Here is an 8,268-nt window from a genome sequence, read left to right on the forward strand (position 1 = left end):
CTTTGTAGCTTTATGGCATGCAGCTAGTGATTGAAACAGCCATTCAATAATTTAAAACATTGTTTCAAACGGTGTTCCATTTATTAATGTGGGCTATGAGCTAAGACATTGAACAAAAGCTCAGGGATTGCATCAGTGATGGGCATTGACAGGCACATCCTGAGCCCCTAGCAAAGGGCCTGTTGCCAACCCCTAGAGCTGTTGAGCCCTGGTCTTCTCTTCTTCGCTGTCACCTGAAAAGACAGGAGGAGAAAAAGGTGCATTGTGACACCTTAAATGATGGCATCAGCTTTTGTGAACCAAATTGTCAAATACAAAGGGGTAATCCTAAACTGGAAAGCATAAACAGAAGACAAAAACTATCCAGCGAAGACAAAAACTATACAGCGCTCTGAGCCTGTTTGGGATACCAGAGATTATTTCCAGGGCATGTGAAACAGTATAAAAGAAAATATTGTCTTGGGACATGCATATAATGTCATCTTTTGTGCAGATAGCAATGGGCTTGATCCAGCAAGACTTTTCTTTAGTTCTGATGTAACCATTAATAGGCATCAAAAAGGGGGAAGTTTGGGGTAGGTCTTCGGTGGGGAGGGGCTTTGCAACCCAACACTTTTACACCCAGAAATACGTGCCAGAGAACCTTGGCTCAGTCCTGTACAGTGGTACCTTGGTTTTCAAATGTCTCCGTTGACGAACATTTCAGTTTTCGAATGCCGTAAACCCGGAAGTAAATGCTTCAGTTTTCAAATGTGCCTCAGAAGTCGAACCAGAAACGCTGCTTCCATATTGAGTTTTCCATATTGAGGCTTCTGTACTGAAATTTCGGTTTTCAAACGTTTTGGAACTTAAACGTCTTCTGGAATGGATTATGTTTGGAAACCGAGGTGCCACTGTACTGTCTCCTTTTGCCTGCTTTCATCAGGCAGGATTGTATAAATAATCCATACAATTTGTGCTCTGTTTTGCATCATTTTGGTAAGATTTCTCTGCAACCTCTGAAGTTTCAGCTACCTCTTCTTCTTCTTCTTCTTCTTCTTCTTCTTCTTCTTCTTCTTCTTCTTCTTCTTCTTCTTCTTGTCAAAGCATTAATTTAGAAGGTAACTTTATTGACTTGGATTTCTGCTGTTGCAAGCACACCAAGGAAATGTCCCAAAGGTGCAGCATAGATGAAATTTCCAAATTGCTGCAGATGACTCTGAGATCCAGCATTGCTGCAACTGACTACAGGCTTGGAGAATGTTGCCCTCCTTGCCTGCAGAAAGATAAAACACCAGGAGACATTTAAAATGTACATTGAATGAAATCTTTTCACCCACCTCAGGGATGGTTTTAATCACTCAAAACAGGAAGTGGCAGCATATATCTAAATACCATGCACAGTTATCATGGGAAATATAACGGACAAGCATAATTAAGTGGGGCTGACTATATGTCAGAGTGCTTCTCAGTTTGGAAGTTGAACGGAATGTGTTCCAGAAGTACGTTCGACTTCCAAAATGTTCGAAACCAAAGCGCAGCTTCTGATTGGCTGCAGGAAGCTTCTGTAGCCAATCGGAAGCTGCAGAAGCCCCGTCGGATTTCCAGCTTCCAAAAGAACATTCGAAAACCGAAACACTAACTTCCGGGTTTCAATCGTTCAGGAGCCAAGGTACGACTGAATTCTTCAAGATCCAAGATACAACTGTATAAAATCTAAATCTTTGGGGAAAGTGGCAAATTAACATTCCTTTTCCTCTTTTGCTTCCACATCCTAATTATTTAGCTTTATAGTTGCTGATACTTTAGTTGGAGAGGATGTTCTTGCTAGGGGTGGATGTTTCTAAACAACCCAAAGGCAATAAGATGGGAGAATCCTGTACTAAAACTAAATACAGTCGTACCTCGTGTTGTGTTCGCTGTGGGTTGCGAACAGCATGGGTTACAAATGCAGCTTCCGGGTTTCGCCTCATGAACATGCGCAGAAGCATTTTGTGCAGGTCGCGCATGCGCAGATGCGTGATAATCGCCGCTCTGGTTGCTTACTTTTCAGGGTGCAAATGGCACCCCGGAACGGATCAGGTATGTAACCAGAGGTATCACCGTGGATGAATATCATAAAAACATAAATACCTGGTCACTGGAGAGATGAGGTGTGTGTTTTGATTAGTCACTGTGGTTTAGTGGATAGAGTGCTGGGCCAGGAGTTGGGAGACCAGGGTTCAAATTCCCACTTGGTCGTGAAGCTCACTGGGTGACCTTGGGCCAGCCATTGTCTCTTAGCCTACCTCACAGGGTTGTTGGGAGGATAAAATGTGATGGGAGAAAACCCCTGTATGCCACCTAGAGTTTCTTGGAGGAAAGATGGGGTATAAATAAATAATAATGAATCATTCTTTATGTTTATACTAATTTTTCTAGTTATGTTTTGTTATACATTACATGTACGAAAACCAGTAAAAATGACTTACATCATTATTATTATCGCTCTAAGTTTTGCTCGGAAAGAGGAAGGACTTATTTCAGTGCAGTATTTACATCTGTTTATTCCGTAATCATCTTTCATTTGAAATAACATTTTTTTAAAAAGAGGAGCATTAAAGCATATATTCAATGCCTGTTCCTAATATTTAAATTCGGAATAAGCCTAGTGTTTTCCATAGAGTTGCTTTGGAGTTTTACTGGAGCATCTGAGCCTTGAATCCAGTTCTTTGTGTAAATGGACTAAGTGGAACTTTATTGCAAAGGGCAGCAACAGGAAAGAGCTTTATCTGTGTAATGTAACACTATACCCGATAGACAGCTTAATAGCTAAACCTCTGGCAAGTTGGCTTATTTGGCTTTTAAAGTTCCTGAAAGGACTCCTTGGATGTTCTAATTCTTTGGAATCTGAGCTCCTGCCATGATGGATTTAAGGGTCTTCTGGCCTCTGTTATACAAACCCACCCCCCTCCCCAGGTATTTGCGTGAAAGCTTAACTATGGTAAAATTGCAACCAGCCTTGAAGGCCACCCCAGCTGGAATTGAAAGACAAGATGCGTACGTTCTGGAGTCCCTACCAGGAGTGAATCTTTTCCATCAGGTCAAGAAAACGCAGCAAGTGGGACGAGCGCCTGTGAAACGACACCAGCTTGACGGCAAGACTGTAGCTATAAATCAGGAAAAACTCCTGCAGATCTTGCAGGAGATAGACAAAAAGTCTTCAACACAAGGGCACACACAAGAAGGGGAGAAAAGCATTAAAAGTTTTCCATGATAGCTTTGATGTCTCTTTCTGAAACACTTTGGGCTTTGCAAAAAAGAAAAACAGTATTTTTATTTCAGTTGAAAAAACAGTTATCTAAAAATATCAGCCTACACACATATATACACAACGTCCCCTTATAGCAGAAGGACTGGATAGATTTATTTTACCTAATAAAATAAGCAGCACAAGGAAGGTACTGCCATAGGCCTGCTTTTTTCTGGATGACTCCAAAATGATTGTGCAGCTGCCTCAGATGAGTTGGTTTGTGGATTTGCGACCAATCTATACCACTGTATAGACAACAGATAACAGATAACATGACTTCTTTTCCAGGAACTGCAATCTGGTTGTCTCATGCACCACTGCCAAGATCTGTTCCCTTCATCTTCATTTTTTTAAAAAAGAAGATATCATTCCTGATAAGTTGTTTTTAGCTTACACACCTGCATGCTCCTTTCCTTTTCCCCACTTCCTTTTTTAAAGATTAGGTTTTGTTTTTTATGTTAGAGTTCTACAAACAGATGCTTCAAAAATGCTTATCGCCGCCATTGGAGGGACAATCAGCAAAACAAAACAAGAAGACTGTGCCTCCTAGTTTATTCTTGGATACACAGAAAGAAAGAATGACAGCAATTTGTGTTGTGGCATACATCCCAGGTGATTTGTCGGGTTTTCAGAGAGAGGTTGCTGGAGGTGCCATTGGTGATCTTCCTTCATTGATGGAAGTCAGAACTGAGGCATTGGAGCCACATTCACACATGGGCAACCTTCCGGAGGCTACATGCCAGTGGTAGGTGGGCGCAGAGGCAAATGCTGGTGAAGCAATGGATGTGTACAGTACCATAGACTATATTCTAGCCCCAGAAAGGCCAGAGGTTTAGACACAACCCTTCTCCTCCACCCAAGGAAGCAAAGCATTGTCACTGTTTAAGGACACATTTCTGCCAGGCCAAATATCATCGAATTGTAGAGTTGGAAGGGACCCTGAGGATCATTTAGTCCAAACAGGGATCGAACCTGCAACCCTGTCATTATCAGAACTATGCTCTAACCAACTGAGCTATCCAGGCTGTCAAAGAATTCAGGGAGGGCATAGGGAGAGTCCAAAGAGCTTGACAGAGAGGCCTGTGTGGGAATGTTGTGGATAGTAGGAGCGGATATATTGATTAAATATTATCCTTCCTCACTCACGCTAGTGAGCTGGTAGCAGAGTACATTCCCCTGTATATTGCAGGAAACTAGTTGGTAGATTTGTTTGAATCTCTTGAGTTATGCAATCCAATCTGGCTTCTTCCCTCTTAAAAATAATAAAGACACAACAGTCTTCTATTAAAAGTAATAAGATGTTTACTCACATTCAGTTCACAGTAGGTTCCCTGAAGGCAGGCTTTCGCTTGTATTTACAGAAGAGAATGTGGGCTTATACCATACGGGGACTGAGCCCATATGCTGCTGGCTGACAGCCAGCAGACAGCAAAAGCATCAAGAGAAAAATGACACCAAGAGCAGCAAGAGTTGAAGAGCAACAAGAGAAAGATGGCTGCATAACCAGCCCTTTAGTGGGGTCTCCCAGGGTCACGCCCATCTACCTGGTCACATGCAGGGAGAGGATACTCCAGACAGGTGTGACAGGAAGTCCTCCTGGCTGGAGTAACATCCCCCTGTGTGTCCACTCTGGGCAAACAGGAAATGTTGTATTTGACTGCTACAGTGATGTCACATCCCACAGCCTGGAGGACCACATTCAGGCTCTGGGCCCGAGGTTCCCCACCCTTCATGTAGGTGAAGAACAGAATCCAAGTTTCAAGGAACCTGTCCTCCTTAACCATTTTGGACAAGTAGTTAATAGATGTTTGGCAGTACAGTGGTACCTTGGGTTACATACGCTTCAGGTTACATACGCTTCAGGCTACATACTCCGCTAACCTAGAAATAACGCTTCAGGTTAAGAATTTTGCTTCAGGATAAGAACAGAAATTGTGCTCTGGTGGCGCAGCAGCAGCAGGAGGTCCCATTAGCAAAAGTGGTGCTTCAGGTTAAGAACAGTTTCAGGTTAAGAACGGACCTCCGGAACGAATTAAGGAGGTAACCAGAGGTACCACTGTACAGACAAAGACTGTAGATGCTTTTCACTCTCTGCCGATATTTCAGGTGCCGAATCACACAGCCTGTCTGCCCCTTCACTTGCATGTCCATTCAAAAGCCAAGATGGTTTGTTTAGTTACATTCAGGGCCATCCCAAGACGTTTTGGCAACTGAGGCGAATCACAGAAAGGCTTCACTTCCTGACCTGGGAAGAATGGGCGAGTGAAGATCTACATCTGGAACAAGGGTGGGAGGAAACCAGCAGAGCCCCCTCTTCATCAAGAGGCTGCTATAGAGGTGGCAGGAGAGGGAGCTGCCAAGGAGGCAGCAGATCTGGCCTCCAGAGAAAGCGCCACAGCTGTTTCTGCCACCTTGGAGGCAGGATCTGCTGCCCCTGTGCCCCTGCCGCCTGAGGTGGTTGCCTAACCTTGCCTTGTGGGTGTGTTGAGCCTGGCTACATTTATATCCCAGCTTTTATTCACCCTGAAACGCAAGGCTACAGATACAGGATTCCCAGGAGGTCTTCCACGCAGACACTGACCAGGTTGATGCTTCTGAGCATTTAAAGGGGGCATCACACACGGAAAACACCAGTTGTAGTTGAGAAGAGTTGTGCACATTTCATATTGGATATCCCTACCCAAATAAGGTAAAGGTAAAGGGACCCCTGACCATTAGGTCCAGTTGTGTCCGACTCTGGGGTTGCGGCGCTCATCTCATGTTACTGGCCGAGGGAGCCGGTGTACAGCTTCCGGGTCATGTGGCCAGCATGACTAAGCCGCTTCTGGCACAACGGAACACCAAAACCAGAGCAGTGCACGGAAATGCCGTTTACTTTCCCACCAGAGTGGTACCTATTTATATACTTGCACTTTGATGTGCTTTCGAACTGCTAGGTGGGCAGGAGCTGGGACCGAGCAACGGGAGCTCACCCCGTCGCGGGGATTTGAACCGCCGACTTTCTGATCAGCAAGCCCTAGGCTCTGTGGTTTAACCCACAGCGCCACCCCACGTCATAATGGGAAAATTGTTGGGCTCATTGCTAAGGTGAAACCCACAGTGCTTTTCCAGGCTTTGTCTTGAGTCTAGTCAGCTTCAGGTTCCCCCAATGTCCCATCTCCGTAGGAGCTGTGTTCTCTTTCCATGTGATGGAGCACATATCATCCAGTCTATAGAAATTCAGGAAGCAGCCTGTACCAACAAGCCAAAATCTCCCCACTTCTCACCTCAACTACCCCACAGGGTTATTGTGAGAACAAAATGTGTGTGCATATAGGCATGCAACTTGTGCCCTTTGCAGAAGAAGTGGAAGAAAATAAATAAATAAATAAACATATATGCACATCAGTTTACAGCAATTTTGAAACAGAAGGATATTTCAGGTAGGAATTTAACAGCATATGACTGAGCCCTGTGATCTCATTGCACAGGACAAAAAACAACAACATAGTATCCAGATATTTTTTTAAAAAAAGACATTAGAAATGGCACAACTTTGGCACTCTCGTTTAATTGATCAAGAACACAGATCTCTGGAAAGCATGAAGGAGAAGTTGGATGGTGATTTCCCCCGCTCTCTTTTCTTTCTTTGTTTACCTTTTTGATGTTTTCTGCGGCCACTTCTGGATGTTGTGCTTTGTTTTTGAGCTTCAAGAGATTTCAAACTCTTTCAAACTCAGAAGTAAAGCTTCATTCCCCACCACTCCGTTGTTCCTTCTCTCTCCCCCTCCCCACCTAAAAAAAAAAAAAAAGATCCCCCAGCTCCTTGCACTATTTCAGCAGTTAATTAACTATGAATGCCTTCCTTTGGAAACAGGGTGAAGGAGGGGATAAAAGATGAAGAAGTCTGAGGACTGAGACATAACAAGAATGGGGAGGGGGGGCCAGAGTGGGTGGCTTATCAAATTCCACAAATACCAGACACGGAGAGGTGTTGATTTGTTGCTGGGAAAGCCCTGTTTGTTTGCAGAGCTTAATCACCTGGTGTCTATTTGTTGTTTGAAGAATATGGTGACAATGGGAGTGTTTGCAGGCAGCTGTACTGGAACAGAGTACAGTCCAAGCTGGGCAGAGGGAAATGCAAAGGCAGCGCAATGCTGTAAATTCTAATATTGTGAGCCTCCTGGGTTCCTGGGTTGCCTGAGAAAAGGACGTGTTAAGAATGTGCATGTGAGGTCCACAATTTCATTTCCTTCTCAACTCACCTTTTGCAATCCTCTCCCCTAAAACCAAAACACAAAACAAAACACCAGGGGTGGATATATATATATACCTCTAGCTCAGGATAACGTATCATGCATCTGATGAGATGGATTGTAGTCTATGAAAGTTTATGCCATAATACAAATAAATGTGTTAGTGCCACGAGGCCCCTTGCTGTTGTTTGCTGCGAAAGACTGACAGGGCTAAGCCTCCGGGAACAGAAAAAGTCGTCACTGACGACTGACCAGGAAAACACTGATATTTGGGGAAAGCGCAACAGTCTGGATGAGATTCTGGAACAGCTGTTCATGCCACCGAACACTTCAGATGTGTGCACCCTGGGCCTCTCTGTACATTTCAGACCCATCCGGTCAGGTAAGTGGGTCACCTTCTGTTCAGAAAACACTGGTCTCCTTGGCAAACAGCCTGTAGCTAAAAGGCCACATTTCATTATCTGCCATTCTGCCGCCCCACTTCCTTCCCTGTGATGAATTTGCAGTGGATTTCACTCTACTATTTAAGTGCTCCTTTCCCGCTCCTGCCTTTCCCCATAACTCTTATGGCTGTTTGTGCATTATTTGAAAGATAAAGAATAAATGATTGCCTAAAGCATCAAATCAGCTGCCACTGGTTGTTGTTTTTTCTTTTCAAAAAAAGGAAATAAAATTTCCTGTTCCCAAAAGAAACTCTCCTCCTTTAATCGTGACAATTTAAATTTGAAAGCGTTGTTCTGGACATGATTCTATGCCATTTTG

Source organism: Lacerta agilis, chromosome 1, assembly GCF_009819535.1.
Source record: "Lacerta agilis isolate rLacAgi1 chromosome 1, rLacAgi1.pri, whole genome shotgun sequence".
Lineage (NCBI taxonomy): Eukaryota > Metazoa > Chordata > Lepidosauria > Squamata > Lacertidae > Lacerta > Lacerta agilis.